Genomic DNA, 19,640 nt, shown 5'->3' with positions numbered 1-19,640 from the left:
GATTTGCTCGAAGTTAATGCAGAATGGCACAAAATACACTGAACCAACCGATATTGCCAACATCCTAGCAGACAGGTTCAGTGCAAACTTCACCCCCTCTCATCCACAAAAGGGGCCATGACCATACCAGAAGAATGTAGAACCCCTAAAATCACAGACACTCAGGTTAAAACAGCCCTCTCCAAAGCCAAAAACACGGCATCAATGGAAGTGGACAGTGTCCCAGACTGCGTCCTATATGAGCTCAAAGATGAACTAACCCCTCACCTAAACACACTGTTCATACTCAGCCTCTCCACAGGCTACATACCCATAGAGTGGCACACAGCAACTGTTATTCCGCTCCACAAAGGTGGAGCCACAACAGACCCCAGGAACTATTGCTCTATAAACCTGACTAGCTTGGTCTGCAAGGCTATGGAGTGCATCATCATGGAACTCATTAACAGAGACATTGGGAAACTCCAAACACTGGACCCTACCCGGTTAGGCTTTGTTAAGGGCAGATCATGCCTCCTAAACCTAGTGGACTTCTTTGAGACAGTTACCAAGGCTATAGACAAGGGAAAGGTGGTACACACAGCATACCTAGACCTCGCAAAGGCCTTCAACACCATTCCCCATTCTGGTATTATTGACAAGCTCACCAGCCTGAACATAAACCCCTATGTCACAAGATAGGTTGCTAGGTGGCTCACGGGCAGAACCCACATGGTGAGAGTTTTGACTCTAAACCGGTTACAAGTGGCATTCCCCAGCGCTCAGTACTATGACCCCTCCTGTTCGGCATATACTTCTCAGAGGTACAGGCAAGCACAGGAGGACTATGGCTGACCAAGTTTGCAGACAACTGCAAACTAAGGCTATAATTGACTCTCCGGCTGACACAGACATCCTTCAAAAGGGTCTCACTAAGATGGATACCTGGTGTCAAAATCATGGCCTCAAGCTAAATGCCAAAAAGTGTATAGTCACCCCCTTTGAAAAACACACAAACTACCACATAGGCGATAGCCCCCTAAATACGGAAAATGTAATAAGGGATCTGGGGACACAAGTAGATAGTAATCTCTCCTTTGATAATCACATTTTCAAAGTGGTTAGAAAATTCTTCTATGTGGCCCACCTAATCACAAAAGGATTTGCATCCAGATCAAAAGAAGTCATTGTGCCCCTCTACTCATCACTTATCAGACCCATCATAGAGTACAACGCCCCATTTGGGATGTACCTTACAAGACACCTGCAACAGCTGGAAAGACCACAGAAGTACCTCACCAAGAGGATCACTGGCCTCAAACAGATGCCCTATGCAGCTTGACTGAAGAAACTCCAGCTGTACTCAGTTGCATACCGCCTACTCAGAGGTGATCTCTGCCTGACATACAAGGCCATGTCCAACCCAGAATTGATGGCATGCTCCACCTAAAGAAAACCTTATCCCCTCGAACCACACACTCTAGGGATCTAAACCTCATTACAACAATAAATAGGACGTGCTGGAGGGATAGATTCCTGTCCCAGAGACTTCCCATGCTTTGGAACAAGATTCCAGTCTACATTAGGCAGAGCTCCTTGCTAACACTCTTCAAGAGAAACCTTGATGTGTGGATGGGAAACAGAATGTTTACCCTGGTGATCACTTCAGTGGCTCTGCTGAACTGAGGCACAGGGAACTAATCTAAGGGGACAGCGAAAGCCAACACATTCTGGCTAGGCTTATAAATGCCTTTGGGCAGATAGCCTAGTACCTACCTATGAATCTATGAAACTATGAAAGGAGATCAGACTTAAATTCTTATCAGTATATAATGCAAGACTGTGACTAGTCCTGTTAAAAACTAATTATGTGATTTGTAGTTTTGGTAAGATTCTTGATATTAAATTTTTTTTTAAATAAAATAAAATAGTATGTTTGAAGTATTATTTTTTCTTCTAATAACAATGATTGTGTCTTTTGGCTTTTCCCAGTTAGGGGTCGCCTCAGCGGACCTCCGGTCCGCTAATGATTGGCAGTAGAGTTTTACGTGCTGGCTTGCCGGGCCTAACGCACAACCTTCAACGAAGGAACGCCCGTTCACGCATGTCGCCACACAGAAGACGCTCTAACTGACAATCGAACGGGCAACATCTAACTGTGTTGATAAATCCTGTGAGATTCTTCTTCTTTGTGAATTAGGAATATGATCAGTGACCTTCTGAGAATTAATGCAGTACAATCACAGTGATTTCAAACTGTAAATGTTTAACAAACATACTGTTTTACTGGCATATGGGTAGTAGTACTCCGCTGCCCTATCTCTGGCAGTCTATTAAACTCAGAACTCCTCCTTCTGCCTGTCTGTGGGTGTGATGGACCAATCACATGAGAGTACAGGGACTTCCTTTTAAAGCTGCAGGCAGAATCTTTTGAGTTACCTAGTACCAAAGTAAGTAAAGGATTGCTGAAAAGATTGCATTTTTTTTTTCTTTGGATTTTCAGATGCTGAGCTCAAACAAGAATCCCTTTTGGGGGGTTTCTGTCAGTGCTGCAGTTGTGTATTCTGCTGTTTTGACTATTTTTTTTTTTTCTGATTAGAATTTTTGTATTTGCTTCTGTTTTTATTTTAACCAGTATAGTAAGGCATACATTGTTGATTAAAAGCTTCATTTTGTAAGTTTTGACAGGAAAGCTTGATGATATTGTATTTTTTTTCTTTGGGGTTATGCTTGTTGTAGGTGATTGAGGAGGATTACAGCATTTTAACTGTTATTTTAAATCAAGTTTTTTGGTGCCATTTTGTATGTTAAATATTTTGACAGGAATTTTTCATCAGTTTATGCTTTATTTCTTATCTAATACTGTTGCAGACTGTATCTATTCATTTTGACTTATACTAGCCCTTTTTTACAAAATTAGGGGCATTTGTACATGTATGTTGTGCTTGGAACTGCACTACCAAAACTGTCATTTTCTTCAGTAGAGTATTTAGAATAGTAACCTCCTGCAGAAACAGATTTCAGATTGCATTTTGTGCCATTTTACATGTTAAACATTCCTGCCTGGAACTGTTTTTATCAGTTTCTGATTTACTTCTTGTATAATACTGTGTTATGCTATGTTTATTCATTTGGTGCTGTAACTAGCCTTTATTTGTTAAAAACGGGAACATTTTGTGACATGTACTTCATGCTTTGAACTGTGTTACTGAAAATACCACTGCCATTTTCTCAGTAAAGTGTTCAGAATAGTATCCAAAGAGACAGTATTTAGATTGTTATTTAGAAGAAGAATAGTGGGACTTTTCCATCCTTTTACTGGGCTGTGTATCCAATATTTGGTAATGAGCTGGATAGTTTCTTGAACCCTGACTTGATGTATTCAGATATTGTGCCCCCATCACCACTATCTATTTACCCCTTGTACAGCTACAAAACATAAAACTAAGTCAAGAAATTAATTAAGCTATTGGACTGCTCAACTTCGTTTGCCTCCACATCCCCTGGTGTGGAGTTAATATCAGAAGTGTGCATGGCACAAGTGTGAGACATGTTCTCCAGGGTTGTACCAATGCCTGGTTCAAGTATGGTATTATCAAACTCTGTAGGTGCAGTGGAAGTCAGGGGTGCAGAATTTATTACCAGTGTTGATATACCTCACCCCAGGGATTCTCCCACTAGTGAAAAACCCACCACATCATTAGACAACAGTGTCTGACTGGATTTCCACCTGAGATGGTGGCTATGGCAAGATCCTTTGTTCAGGCAGTTGATTACATGGCGCGAGCCCAGGTTATGGGTAATGATGGGGCTCACACTCCTGTTCAACCATCCAGAGATACTGAATTTAAAAAGGATTCAGAGAGTCTATTCAGTCAACTTCCTCTAAGGATGGACAGATGCAGAAAACCAAAGAGATATTTTCTTTTTCCCAAAAATGCTGGCTAAATTTAGGGATGCCTTCAGTTGGGAGCAATCTTTGATTACTCCTGAGGTCACCAGGGTATATGATCTTTTGGAGGATGAGGCCGCAGATGTGGTGGCCTTTCCTCCATTTATCCTACTGTTGTATGATGTTTTTATGAAAGTTTGCAATTCTCCTGCTCATCACTTCAGTTGTCTCATAAAGTGTTTAAGAAATTCAGGATGTACTTGACCATGCCTGGTCTCCAAGCCCCTTTGGCAGTGGATCCTGCCCCTGTGTCTCTAGTGAAATCTTCCAACAAAAAATACTATGTGTTCATCAAACCCAGTCCATTCAGATAACCTAGGCAAGTGGCTAGAATCTCAGGGAAAGAAGATGGTACTGTCCAGCACAGAAGCCTTTAAGGTGTTTAACTACCAGTGTTTTATATGGAAGTTTGTACTGAGGTGTATAGTTTAGAGAAATTCCCTAAATTGTTACCTGCTGAGCAAAAATGCTATGTCAAAGATATTGTGTCCAATATTTCTCTGGTGTCTAAATGCGCTTTATAGTTTGCTTGCAAGGGGCCAATACCATTTATAGAAATGCAGCAACATCTGTGGTGATAAGGAGGTATGCCTGGATGCTCAAAACTTTCCTGATGAGTTAATAAATGTGACTATGAATGGTCCACTTAATTCTGATAGTGTGTTTGCTACAGCTGCAAATCAGATCTTTAAAATCACTGGTTTGACAGAATGATGCAATGGGTGTCTAAAATGTTCCATATTCCCAAGGTTCCATCTACTAAGCAAGATGATTTTCTGTGGGCCAAAAAACAGAAGTTTAGTCAACAAAAGCCAAGGGACCAGAAAGAAATGGTAGGACAATAACTGATAAACCTAACAATAGAGGTTCCTTTCTCCAAAAATTATAACCCCTCTTCTGTCCTATGACTATGCTGAAGTGTGGCACCTGTCTTTCCTAAGTCCTCCTCTAGATGCCACATTCTTGAAAGTTAGCTGTCAACAAGGAGGCCGGGCTGTCAGTAGTTTCCAATAAATGGGCAATCAACGTTGTTGGCAGAGGTCGCAGTTGGAGGAACATCCACCTCAGTTCAAAGAGGGCCCCCCCCCCTTACCCACCTGATTAGACCTTATTATTTCCTTCAATACTGCAGCATATGCTGTACTCAGGAGTTAGAGAACCTGTCCCTCCTTTGGAAAGAATGGAAGGTTTCTACTCCAGAATTTAGAGCTGTAATAGATACCAGTGCTGGACGTATCCTTTATGAACACGTTGCAAAGGTGGGTGTGGCATAAGGAGTTCATCAGATAAATAAAAAGGACATGGTTTGCTTCTGACCTTGTGTTATTGGCTAGTCTTAAAATGGCCCTTCTGGGCAGTTAGTCTAGTATTCACCTAAGACACCAAATTCAAGATGGTCATCCTGCAGACAGGGCTTCCTCTTTTGCTCAATCACTGCCTCATGGTGACCCTGAATTTGAAGAATGCATATCACATTATGCCCATTGCTCATCACTTCAAGAGATATCTGAGATTTGCTGTGTCTGGTTTGCACTAGCAATTCTCTGCATTGCCCTTTGGGCCTATCCACTGCACCTCGAGTGTTTTCCAAATGCCTTCCTCCAATAGAGGCTCACTGCAATACTCTTGGCATGCACATCTTTCCTTACTTGGACAGCTTGCTGATCTGTGCAGAGTCTGCATCCAGGTGTTTAGAATCACTAGAGAAGGTCATGACTTTACTCTCCCATCTAGGGTTAAAGTTGAATCTTCAGAATTTGTGCTTGAAACCCTCACAAAGACTCATCTTCCTGAGGTGCTTAATCAACTCCAGCAATTGACTGGCTTTTCTTCCAGAAGACAATGTTCTGTCTTAGCAGATGGTGTTTTAGGAATTCTCCAGGAGGAATGTCACCTCAGCAAGAGAATTACTAAAAATTATAAGACTTATGGCATCCATGATTCTCATAATAGCACTGGCCCATCTCCACAAGAAGAATATTCAGTGGTATGTCTGGAAATTTTGGGCCCAGCACCTATGTTCCCTGGCATCACAGTTACTGGTGCTGCACTCAATCAGATGAGAGTTACAGTGGTGAAGAGAACAGATGAGTATCAATCCAGGAGTTCCATAATTTCATTCTGTTCTAGCACAGTCTGTCCAGACAGATATGTCTCATTTCACTTGGGAACCTGTGTCAGTGGAGATGCAAGTGCAGGCCACTTGGGGGCCCAAGAACACACAGAAGCACATCGATGTCAAGGAAGTGTTGGCAATGATCCACACCTTGAAATTTCTTCACCACATATGACCACCAGTCCTCTTCTGGCAGTTATAGACAACATCACAGTGATGTGGTACCTCAACAAATGAAAGGGTTTAAGGTCATACCCTCTGTGCTGGATGCCAATGATGGCCTAGGAGCTGGCTTTCCAGAATTTTCTGATTCTTCAGACATCATACATTCCATCAGAGCAAAATGTTGTGGCAGACAGTCTAAGCAGTTCTGGAAAGATCCACATGACTGGCAGCTCAATGCAGTGGTGTTCCAGGATGTAGTGTAGATGTGCGAATGCCTCAGATAGATCTAACTGCCTCCTTACAAAACAGACAACTGGAGAAATTCTGTTCATTCTTGCAGCCATGCTTAAAAGACAGACACATTGTCATTCCCTTGGACAGTAATGCTCCTATACATGTTTCACCCTTTCTGATGAGTTGCAAGGTTCTTCTGAAGGTTCAGAAAAAAATGTCAGAAATTATTGTGGTGACCCCCTATTGGCCTAGACAATCTTAGTTTGCCCTTCTAATAGTACTGGCCATGGGAAATTACCACAGACTTCCTTACACTGTGGATTTGCTCACACAGTCTCTGTGGTAACTGGTGTATTCCAGTTTGGAGCAACTACAGTTAATAAGAATGAGTCAAACTTGACTCTGTTTAGGCACTTGTTTCATGAGGATGTACAGCAGGTGTTAAAGGAGGCCAGAAAAACAGGTAACATAACATTTTATGTTTACAAATAGATGAGGTTTTCTAAGTGGTGCCTAAATGAGAACAGAGTGTCCCTTGAGGCTAACATCGCTCTGGTCTTAAAATATTTGTGTGAGATACTTCAGGATGGCTTATAGTATGCATCTAGTAAGGTGCATTTAGCAGCCATCTCAGTTTATCTGCCAATGGATTTCTGTCTTTCTTCTTCTTCTACTTTTTCTCGTTTTGTAAAACCATTCATGAAAAGAGTATTGCATATGATACCTCCTCCTTTGTGGGCTCTCAAATACATTCTGGACAAACTGACCTTACCACCTTTTGAACCTGCAACTCAGGCTGATCTATTGATCTTAAAGTGGAAAACTGTTTTGCTCATTGCTCTGATATCGGTAAGGTGAGTCAATGAGCTACAAGCTCGCATGGTGGGAAAACTTTACTTGACTTTCCACAAAAATAGGGCGGTGCTATCCATTAACCCCTTTTTCATAACAAAAGTGGTCTCAGAATTCACCCTCAGTCAGTCAATTTACCAACCTATCTTCTTTCAAGAACCTAAGAATAAGGGAGAGAGGATACTTCAAATCTTGGATTTACATCAGTAGCTCAGGTACTTCTTTGAAAGAATGAAACCCTTTAGAAAGGTTGAAAAGCTTTTTATTTCCTACATTGGGGCAAAAAAAGGTCAACTTGTCTCCAAGCAAACCTTAACACATTGGTTGTCCTCTGGAATTTTTTTTTTGTTACACCCACCATTGCAAGGCAAATCCAGACAAGGTAAAGGCACATTCCAACAGGGATGTTTCCTCTTCAGTGATGTATTGAAAAGGAGTGTACTCCAAAAGTAATCTACAGGCATCAAATTTGTCTTTAGGAACACTACAAGCTTGATGCCTTTTCCCAGATCCACAGCAGGCTTCGCTACGACCATTCTCCAGGGGTTCCTGGACCATTATCATTCCTCCTTCCAGGTTGGGTAAGTTTTGGGAATCTGTCCACATGCCAGGAAAGCAGTGTGTTTGTTGAACATAGTACAGGTACATTAAGTCCTGCTTACCTGTAACAGTACATGTTTGCAGAACACACTGCCTTACTGGCAGTACCGACCCACCATAACTTTTTTGGATGCACATAGTTTGAGGTTGGGCTTGCTGTTGAGTTATGCTCAGTAGCCTTTTTTGGTGTGTGTCTGTTTTTTAGTATGGAACAGTAGGTGTTTGTAAGCTTGCTTTTTAATTTTCTCTTCCCTCTGGACATTCGAAAACTGAAAGGGTTCTATCTGTGTATCTAAAAAGCAGTCCCTGTACTCTCAGGGATTGGTCCATCACACCAACAGACACGTGGTGGAGGACCTCTGCGCTTTGGTAGTCTGCTAGAGATGGGGTAGCAGGGCACTACTATCCCTATCCCAGTAAGGCAGTGTGTTCTACAAACATCTAGTGCTGCAGTAAGTAGGACTTACGCAACTGTGCTTTTTTATGTCTGAATCCTGAAGTTCTAATGTACTTCCCTACCTTTTGACACATGAAGAACATTGTAGTAGAACTCCAGTGATTTTGGAAATGAGATTTACTATTTTGAACCATGAAGTCCAGTGTTGTCGAGTTAGCAGATCTCAAGATAGCAGCAAATGGCTACCTAGACAAAATTCTGTCTGGTTGTCTGTGACTTTTGCATTGAACATTTTAAATGTTCTGCATGCTAATTAGTTTAAGTACTGTTTAAATCTAGAAGGTTTATTTTTTTGTTGCCTCTTATTCACTGAATTACTCACCTGCTAAAATAATAGACTTTTTTCTTGCTCTCTTTAAGAGTTTGGTTTATTTTTATGAACCATTTGTCAGTAGGCTTGATAGCCTTTACTATTTGTTTTCAGCTCTTTGGCTGCTGCTCTACAATATCAGTGAAACTGCCAACTACTGATGATGGAAACTTTTACTATAATCTTTGGAAAGTTTAATGCTTTGGTCGTGAGGCACTGTTTGGAAGCCACATGCTAGTTTCTTCACTGGCTAGCATTTTTTGTCTGTCAACATGCACAAACACAATGCTGCCCTCTTCATCTGCAATCATGACATGAATGTGTCTCTATTGTTCTTCAGCTTTCAGCCTTCGATTCTATGTGAAATTTGGCAGTTAGGCACTACTCAATAAACAGCGTGTCATGTTTCAGGTTTTATCAGCTTTCTGCATGCTGTGTTATTTTGTAATCTTGATTGTTGATTTGGTTTACTTTGCTCTGTCATGTGATGGCAACATTTTATTCCAATATTGCCACTGGTGCTGACATAGACCGTAGTAGGTTTTACAGTTTGCTATACTTTACTTTTGTTTTGGAACATTCTACAGTCTTAGCATACCTAAATGTTTATGGGCTTGATTACTTATTGGAAAATCACCTACAAAGTAGCAGTACATTGAAGGACAGAAAGAAACGAGTTTGGTATAATTTTTGGTTGACTGACAAATGCAGTTTTGTGGTCTTCTGGGAGATTCACTGCAGTAAAGCTCATTAATGTGTCCCCAGCTCATGTTAGTGCTAACAATGTGTTTTAATGAGCTTATTTTCATCCCTGAAGTATTTATGCTCTGCTTCAAGAGTGTTTGTCCTAGCATTCAACTAGGTACCTTAAGTTGAGAACTCAATTACAGGTTTCCTATAATTTTTTCCTCAAAGTAATCAAACTGCTGAATGTGCAGATGCAGCTGTATTTATAATTTTCAGATTTCATCTCATGAAGATGGAATTTCATTTTTAAAGAGCCATAAATTAGTGGCCCTGGACAAATTTTGTGCTAGGAATAATTTATTTTTCAGCAAGTGAACAGATGCTGTGAATAGCATATTTTCTTGACAGTTATTTTCAGGGCAGCACAAACACTGTTGCAGCAAGTAGTTGGACTATTACTAATCAATTAGGAAGAAACTTGGAAACTGGAGGAGGCCACAACCTCTTACCTTTATTTGGAAATAAACTGGGAAGTGAGGAAAGTAGCTTTATGTATCTCTCCCTAATCCTACATTCTCCTTTTCAAAACTACATATATAGGTGCTCAGGTAGAAAGCTATATCCTGCCATCGTCTTTCAAATAAAGGGCATGAATCACATTATCCTCACTGTCAAGTAAATGATGACATGAAACAAGATAACTTTCCAAATTAGTTTGCTAGAATTTCCCCATCTAAAGAAAATCCCTCTGATGTTCCATTAATTCTAAGTGGTCTGTTAGTATGTCATAGAACTTTAAGGAACTGAAATAGGTTGGTTAAACAAGATGATACACTGGAGTACCTCCACATCCAGATTACCATAGACAAAGTCCCATCCCATAACCTTGCAAGCTATAGGTCACCCTCTATGTCTTTTGAAACCCATAGCTCATACTTAGACTTACTGGAAACACTCACCATTCACCCAAATACCATAATCATAGGGGACTTTAATTATCCATCTGCAAACTGGGAATCCTACACAACTCCATATTTGCTAGTACAGGGATTCCTAGACATTGCATATTCAAATGTCCTGGACCAGTTATTGCATACACCTGCTAGAGGTACAAACATTTTGAACGTGGTGCCCACAAATAAGGGAGAATGCTGCATCTCTCCCTCTCTGTGTTATGTCCTTTCTGCTAAGATAGGACCACAAAACAGTTGCCTTTAAAAATAAGACTCAGTTCTGTAACCATAGCAACCCCTGTAACAGTTAGAAACTACTTCAAGGCAAACTACCTTTTATTAAGTGAGAGCCAGTCAAAATTCCAAGTCCCTCCAAAACCAGATACCTCAACAGTCTATGCAGAATTATTTACAGAAGAAAGACCAAAACTAACTCAAAAAACAAATTACCCTGGTGGAATCCAAAATTAAACAGGTTGTATAACATAAGAAAAAAAAAGTCATAGCTAAGCTTAGCAAGTGTAACACCAAAAAAGATAAAACCACTCTCATCAAACTGAATACAAAAATAAGGAAACTATTTAAGTTCAACAAAGCAAATTTCAAGGCAAAGATATTAGCCTAGGCCAAGGGCAACCATAAGGCATTCTTTAGCAATGTCTGAAACCTCAAAGGCAGCAAACAACAGTATGTTGTATTTTTGGTAAATGGAGCCATGTTCATGGAACCAGAAGATATAGCAAATTTTCTGGCTGACAAATTCAGCTCCAACCTCCCCCACCCCATCTCACCCCCAGCCATCCCCCAGTAGTGAGCAGGGCTTAGATGCACTCTCTAATGCCAAGAATACAGCTTTGGTGGGCTAATAATATCCCAGGATGCCTCCGAAATAGTCTGAAATATAACTAATCAGGGCCACTGGTGTCACTATTCAATATAGCCTCTGTACAGGCTTTATGACAAGGTCATCCCTCTGCATAAGGGCAGCCCATCAATGGATCCTAGGAACTACAGACTGATTAGTCTGATTAATCTCACATGCAAAGCCATGGAAAGAATTGTAATGGAAACTATTAGCAATAACATAGGAAACCTTCAGACACTGGACCCAACCTAGTTTGGTTTCATCAATGGCAGGTCATGCCTACTGAACCTGGTGATCTTCTTTAAAAAGGTCACCTAGGCAACAGATGAGAGGAAAATGATGCATACTGCCTTCCTTAACCTAGTTAAGGCATTTGATACACTACCCCACTTGGGCATTGTAAACAAACTCAGGGAATAAGGGATAAACCCCCATGTAGCTTGCCAGATAGCCAATAGGCTCTTATACAGGACCCAGGAAGTTAGAATTGATGAGAACACATTCAGATAGAGGCCAGTCAGCAGCAGAGCCCCCCCCCCCCCCCGGGCTCTGTGCTTGGCCAGCTCCTCTTTGGCATATATTTTTGGAAGTTACGGCCAATATCAAAGGCCTATGGCTTACCAAGTTTGCAGATTATTGCAAGGTAGAAGCAATCGTAGAAAGCCCACAAGATGCAAGCATCCTATACAAAGCTCCAACACAGACAAATGACTGGTGCCAAAACAATGGCTCAAAACTCAATGCCAAGAAATGCATAATAGTAAAATTTATTGGAAGTCAGCACCCAGGGAAACCATCTCATTGATAAAACAGGACTAAAAGTAGACATGGTAGTCAGGAATTTGTGGACTCATGTAGATAGTAACCTGGCTTTTGAACAACATGTGTCTAAGGTAGTAATAAAATCATTCTATGTCACTCAGCTTATAAGTAAGCGCACTTATACTGAACTCAGCCTTCATCAGTCCCAACACTGAGTATAACACTGCCTCGGTATGTACTACACAAGGCACATGCAGCAACTGGAACTTCCACAGAGGTTCCTCCAAAAAAGAAACAAGATAGAAACACATTGTCCTATGCAGATCACCCCAAAACCTTATCTGTATACACTGTTTCCTACTAACTACTGAGAGATTACTTATGCCTGGTATACAAGACATGCTTGGATCTCTCTCTGATGGACCATTTGCATATCTGCAAAATGAACAGTACTACAGCTACTAGATCTAAGGATTACATTTTTGCTTGAGACTTTATTTGGATGTGTTGGAGGGACAGGTATGAATCCACAAGAAACCACATTCTCTGGAAGAGGCTTACCAACCATGTGAAGCAGTGACCCTCCCTAACTCTATTCAGTTGTAACCTGTACAAGCTTATGGGAAATTGTAAATTGACCCCGGTCTGACATCTCTGTCTCTGATGGACAGAGGCAGCTGTCAAATCATGTCTGAGCTAATATACACCCCTTAAATAACCTCTAAGGCACAATAGCTTATAGGATACATTTGGGATGCATGGCTAGACTTATATAGGTCCCAGTGGTTGTTAGCCCGGTATACACCAATGAACCTACAGAGACTGTAATGAATGCTGAGCTATTACTGTGATTCTTTGGATGGTAGTTAATCTGTTCTAAAGAATGCATCACCTCTTTGTCTGGATATGACAAATGGAAACTGACTCCTTGTCCATAATTTCATAAAAAATTGACCACAACTATTACATTTTACTTAGAATACTAAAAGATGAAAGAAAAAATTGTCATGTAATGTAATTGCATAAGTAAACTATATTTGGTTACACCCTGCCATATTATTTCTATTTATTAAGTTTATTTGACATTTACTTTTTGGTGAAATAGTACAGTCAGTTGAAATACTACTCTTTGGAAAAGTTCCTGTAAAATTGTGTTGATATATTTAAATGACTCCCGAGTGTCATAGTACATTAGTTCCTTGCAATCACTGATGTGGGCTAGCCAACAATATATGAATGTATTGTTTTATCTGTCAAGCTATATATATATATATATATATATATATATATATATATATATATATATATATATAAACACCTTGTCTCTTTCTTCATCTGTTGTCATTGTCTCTATTGTTCTTCATTTTGTTATGACTTAAAGTATGTGGTTAAGCAAATTATAATATTTCATGCTTAAATTTATTTTACTATTACCATTATTTCTGCTTTTCTGCTTTAAATACTTTTTCAAAAACTATAGCTGGACTCTATCTATTTTATAAACTAAATTAAATTTCATAGTGAATAATTTAAGTTCAGTTATAATACTGACTACATTAGCCCTTCTAACAGAAGCAAAGGAAAAGCTTGTTTACAATACTGATTTGTGGCATTCAGATAATTGATAGGACCTTTAATTAAATACTTGAAAAATGACATCATATTTGGTTGTGAGAGGTTATGGGTGTCTTCTTCTTCTTGTTTCTTCTCTTCTTCTGATTCTTCCTCTACTTTGACTCTGATGACAAAGCATTTCCCTAGTTTGGTTGTAATTCCAATTAATCTGATGGATTTCATTATCAAATTTGTTAGCTTTAAGTACTGATAGAATTTCAGATAGCCTTTGATCCAAATGCTGCCTGATTTTACTACCTTCTGTGAGACCTGTAGATTTCCTAATTGGTGAAGCACACTGCAAATGAAAAAAAAACATGGCTTTGATTTGCGCATCGTGATTGGGGGGCTCAGTCATCAGTCTAGTCCATCCAGAATCCTGATAGGAGGGATAGGGGATAACTCTTTAGTGTGCATTTCTTTTCTTCTGCATAGTAATTCTGCTTCTGAGGACATTTTTGCATTTCTTTAGAGAAATCATTGTTTCATGTTTTTCTAACTTCCAAAGAATGAAGACATAAAATGTCTAAACCGTCTGTTATTTAATATTTTAGCATACGTCTTCCTTAAATCATCACTTACATTACTAATACTAACTTAGTTATGTTCCTGTAAAATATCCATAAGATCACATCTTGCACTATCATGGAACTGAATTAACTATTGGGCAGAATTCTCTTACAAACCATTTTGACACTTATTAAAGCAAATACCTTTGAATACTTGACAGGAACAGATTGTGCCATTGTAATGATTTTAGTTGCAAAAAATCATTCACTAATCATTCAGAAAATTTTATAAAAAGTCCAGAATTTTCTCTTTATCTGGGAGGTCAGTAGTTAATGTTTACAGACCTACAACTTCACTTTAAGAATTGATAAACTGAAACCATAGTTTAATAGGTTTATAGATAAGTACTAGGTGATATATATATGTGTGTGTGTGTGTGTGTGTGTGTGTGTGTGTGTGTGTGTGTGTGTGTGTGTGTGTGTGTGTGTGTGTGTGTGTGTGTGTGTGTGTATTAAAAAGTTCCCTCCAGCCTCAAGGAGGTCAAAACAAGACAGACAGACCGGGGGAGAATGTGAGGCTGCCCATCCAGTTTTATAGGTTTATCTTGAAGATATATAAGGTGCTACTCTGTTAGACACATAACAGAAGTTTGTTCCAGAGGTGAGAGATATATTGGGATATGAGTCTGTCATGATGCATCTCATTTACCTGCTGTTGAAGGCTCAGAAAAAAAAAATAGGAGGTCAAAGTGGGTTGTATTTTTAATGATTTTTAAAAGCTGGACACAGATATCCATGAATGAGTGTATAAGAGGCACAGTACAGAGACAGGGCTGTCCATTTGTCCAGAAAATTTAAATGTTTGAGGTCATGGACCTTTTTAGTTAGGAATCTCTGAAGTTTCTCAAGTTGAATGATATGCCAGACAAATGCATATCAAACTATTCAATAATGGGTCTAATGAGATACAAGTAAAGAGGAATTAAGACTTCTTTGAATCCAGTGGAGACAACTAGAAAATAGATAATCCAGACAGAAGGTTTCCTGAACTAATGGTGAAGACATGGCGGCCAGACAGTAAAGACTTATCAACAAGAATAAATATATATGACCTACAGCAGTGTCTGCATGGAGGGTTGTATCATCTATATGCTATCTGAAAATGTTTTATAATACTACATATGTTCTCATTTTATTTGACATCAGCTGTACTTGCAGCAATTGTTAACATGGTCTAACCCATGATGGAGCAACTGTGCTTCAGTGAAAGATTGAATAAAAACAACCAATTTACGGCCATCTGCAGACTAAGATAACCATAGACCAGGAGTGTTAGCCTGAAGGTCTGAGAAATATATGCCAAACAGGAGATGAGCCAGCACTGAACCCTGGAGTAGATCACTTAATTTCTTTGTATTCAGAAGTAGCACCTATGACTCTAATCACATTGCTTATATTGGAGAACCAGTTAACTATCCAGTGCACAACACAAGGATTTATATTCGCATTTACAAGCCTGTCAATAATGTCTGCATGGGTAGTAGTGTTAAAGGTCTTGGCCAGATCCAGGTTTGCTGTATGTACTATATAATAGCTATCCACAGATTCATTTACTTTTTAAAAGAAGTTAATAAAGTTAAAGAGGCAAGATTTTCCTTTGACAAAGCTAAATAGATGTGGGCCCAGGGTTAAGAGATTTTCAATGTCCAAATTAATAAGATTTGAGACAATATGCTTCATAGCTTTACATGTGAGGCTATTGAGAATAATAGGTCTATAGTTACCAAGGTATGTTTTTGGGGCAACCTTGTATAATGGCATAAGAATGACTGTTTTCCAAGCTTTAGGAATATAACCAGAAGTGAGGCTTAAATTAAAGAGGTTAAGTAGAGATTAAAATAAGGCATGTTTCACTCTGATGATCAGGCAACCTGGTATATTATTAGGTTTCATGGATGAGGCAATTTTAGTTTTTTAGAGGGCTGAGAGAATTTGTTCTGTAGTAATTCAAGAGGGTGGCTGGGAGTGTGGGATCTGTGGAATAGCTATACTGTGAGTGGAGTAACATTTTTACTAAATGTGTCAACTATTTTCTTTGGGTCAAAACTTGTAGTAATATTGTAGACTTGCTCCAACCATTGCTAGGTGTTAGTTCTTTCTTGCATTGTCAAATAAAGATCTACAGTTATTTTTTGTTTAAATGGCTATTTTATGTTCATACTCAGATTTGTGCAAACTAATGATTCCCTTAATTTCATTATTTGCTTAAATGTCCTCTTAAGATACATAGAATAAGACATCTTACATGCATTAAGCAATCTTTTTCTTTTGTTATATAATTTGTTCATACACATATTCCACCACTAGGGATTATTTTTTAAATATTTCATTATATTTTATGCAAATTAGGCCTGTGTTATCAATGCTACAATTTAAGTGGAAATAGAAGTTAGAGGCATAGGTAGAAGCTTTGGCAATGAGAGACATAAGAGCAGGAATTCAGTGGAATCTATTCAGGTTATCAAGTAACTGAAGGGGGGTTGCTTTTGAGAAATGCCTAATCACAGATGTATTTATACAGGAATTATCAACAGTTTTAAAAGAAATAGTCACTAATTTGTAGTCTGGTTTAACAAGGCAGGGTGATACATGTGGAAATATGCAAGAAACATTCATATTTGTGAGTAGATGATGGATATCTGGGCACCTAGTAGATGGTTAACAATCTGTAAAATAGGTAGCCTTTGAAATGTCACAGAATTATTGACAAGCACTGTGCATGCTGAGCATTAGCAATGGCAGTCAGCCAGTTTACTGTTGGATACCTGAAGTCACCCAGTAGAAAGGTGTTAGGGTAAATGGGGATTTTCATCTAGGAATTAAAATGTGGAGTCAAGGGGACTCTGTTGTGAGGTGATGATATCCTTGACAAATAGTGATACTCCCCTTCAGTTGGCATTACATCTGCAGATGTGCTAGGTATATACCCAGGAACACAGGAAGTGCTTTCATTGCTCTGAAACCCTGTCTCTGTAGCCACACATATATGAATGTGTTCAGGTTGCAGGAGAGCCTCAAGTTCAGACATTCATTGATAAGACTCCTGGCATTGAGTAGAGCCACATTAATGTGTTCAAAATTATAATTTGCTATGGTGGAATTTTTATCAGATGGACTCTACTAAAAGGCATTGTGTGGGCAGCAAAGGCTTTAGCCACAATGGAAAAGCCTTGATAAGAGAGGTGCAGACCATTCTTAGCAATACAGTGAGATTTGCCAGCCACCTCATCTCAGGCTGACACAAACTGGATCCCACTAAAAAGTTACCAAATACGCAGCCAATTATTAAAGCCAATTATCCTCTCTTTAAATCATGGTATCATTTTACATGATGACTAAATATTATTTAAGGTCAGTGCCTTTCCTGCCTTAGGCATGTGTATAGCATTATCAGTCTTATCCTTCTACTGAGCAAAGGTCATTCATGAAACCAGTACTGAAACAAAGGTAGTCTGAAAATTAAATGATGATAATGATAATAATAATAATAATAATAATAATAATAATAATAATAATGTAATACAATAATACATCAGCTGAACCATGTGAAGTGTTCCATGTGACACCAAGTTTAAAAATAGTGATTGAGATTTGTTCTGTTTCATATAAACTTGATAAAGTGCAAGGGAATTTGAGCCTACCTGAGAGGTAGCAGTAGGCAGAGCCGGATCCAACACTAGGTGACCAAGGCAGTCACCTAGAATCCATTGGCTGGGAGATGGCCCACACTTGCTGGGGGCTGCTGGCTGGGAGTTTTATTTGTTTAATTAAAAAATGTGTATATATATATATATATGTATATATATATATATATATATATATATATATATATATATATTTTTTTTTTTTAAAGGCGTTCTTCATTAAGAGGAATGCTAAATGCCCTTTGTGGCTGATCATAGAGACGCAGCAGATGTGTGAGACTAGTTTCATCTTCTGCTTCTGTACGACCTGATGTCTACATCTTCAGCTTACACATGCATGAAATTTGAATGCCAGAAGACATTTGAAATGCGGACCATGAACCGACAAGTGGGAGTGGGTGTGCATTTGTTTAAGTGGTAGGTAGGCGTGTGTGTGTGTGTGTGTGTGTGTGTGTGTGTGTGTGTGTGTGTGTGTAAGATAGGGGTGTGTGTGTGTGTGTGTGTGTGTGTGTGTGTGTGTGTGTGTGTGTGTGTGTGTGTGTGTGTGTGTCTGTGTCTGTGTGTGTGTGTGTGTGTGTGTGTGTGTGTGTGTGTGTGTGTGTGTGTGTGTGTGTGTGTGTGTGTGTGTGTGTGTGTGTGTGTGCACGTGTACAAGGAAATAGGTTGATAGGTGCATTCCTCTCAACTGTCTCTGCTTTTCAGGGACTTCCCTGATTTTTACTGAAATGTTGACTCTGTCCCTTTTAATCCCACCTAAAAGTGATGACTTTTGAAGAAAAGGTGATGAATTACACTTAATAAATAATGACATTAATTAGAGTTACAGACTTATTTTGCTTTAGATAATGTATATTCACTCATGTTCTATTCTGTAAATGTTTCAGGTCAATAATACTAATATATGAAAAGTGTTCCTGATTGTCCCTGATTATTGCTGGATTTGTCTCTGATTCTGTTTGGATTTGTTTCTGATTGGTTGAGAGCTATGGACTGTAGGAGTATTAGTGTTTATGTGTAAGACAGAGGTTGGTATGTGTGTGTAAGATGTAGGTAGGCACCTCTCAACTGTCCAGATTTTTGCAGAATGTCCAGATTTTTGCCCCATATTTTGTGGTCTGCTCCTCATAAAAAGGACTGAAGTTACTAAATAATGTCAATCATTTGAGTTTCAGTCTTCATATCCTTTAGAAAAAAATGCAAACTAACACAAATCCTGTTATTCTGGCAATTTTCTAAGTTCTTGAGGGCAGTATTTATAATCTGTCCCTATTTGTTTTAAGCTTTGTCCAGATTTCTTGCACTAAGAGTTTGAGGTATCTGTGTGTGAGAGTGAAATGCCCTAGTTAGAGATAGCAGGTGGTTAGCAATTTGCTTAGTTTCAACCCATATGTCTTTTACGAAAGATCATGAATCCTCTACCTCAACTACCAAGCTGCATTTTTCAAGGAATTGAGGTTTCAAGTACATTTTCAAGGAATTGAGGGCTTCAAGGGAAGAAGAGTTTACTGCTGGCTGTGAAGTCTGTTTACAATGTGCAACTGTTTTGTTTAGCAATGGTATCATTATTGTAGTGCAGAATTTAAGAGCTGTGCTAGTAGCATGACAGGTAGCCTCCATGTCTTTTGATGCAGGAAGCTGTGGGTTCTACTACCACAACATGTAAATAGATTGCTGACATTGTGTTGTATTTTTTTTGGGGGGGGGTGTGCTGCAGTCCTGAGTATATCCTCCTTTAGATGAAATGCCTAACAACTATGAATCTTGTTATCGGTTTGCCATCCATTCCCTATTGCAATATTATTAGCTTACCATTTTTAACGTAAAATAGGCAATTTGTTCTTCAAGGGCACTAAATCTGTAGATGAAACACTGAAATATAGT

This window comes from Protopterus annectens, chromosome 2.part0, assembly GCF_019279795.1.
Source record: "Protopterus annectens isolate FY-2018-M chromosome 2.part0, PAN1.0, whole genome shotgun sequence".
Classification (NCBI taxonomy): Eukaryota; Metazoa; Chordata; order Ceratodontiformes; family Protopteridae; genus Protopterus; species Protopterus annectens.
This window is presented reverse-complemented; position numbering follows the sequence as displayed.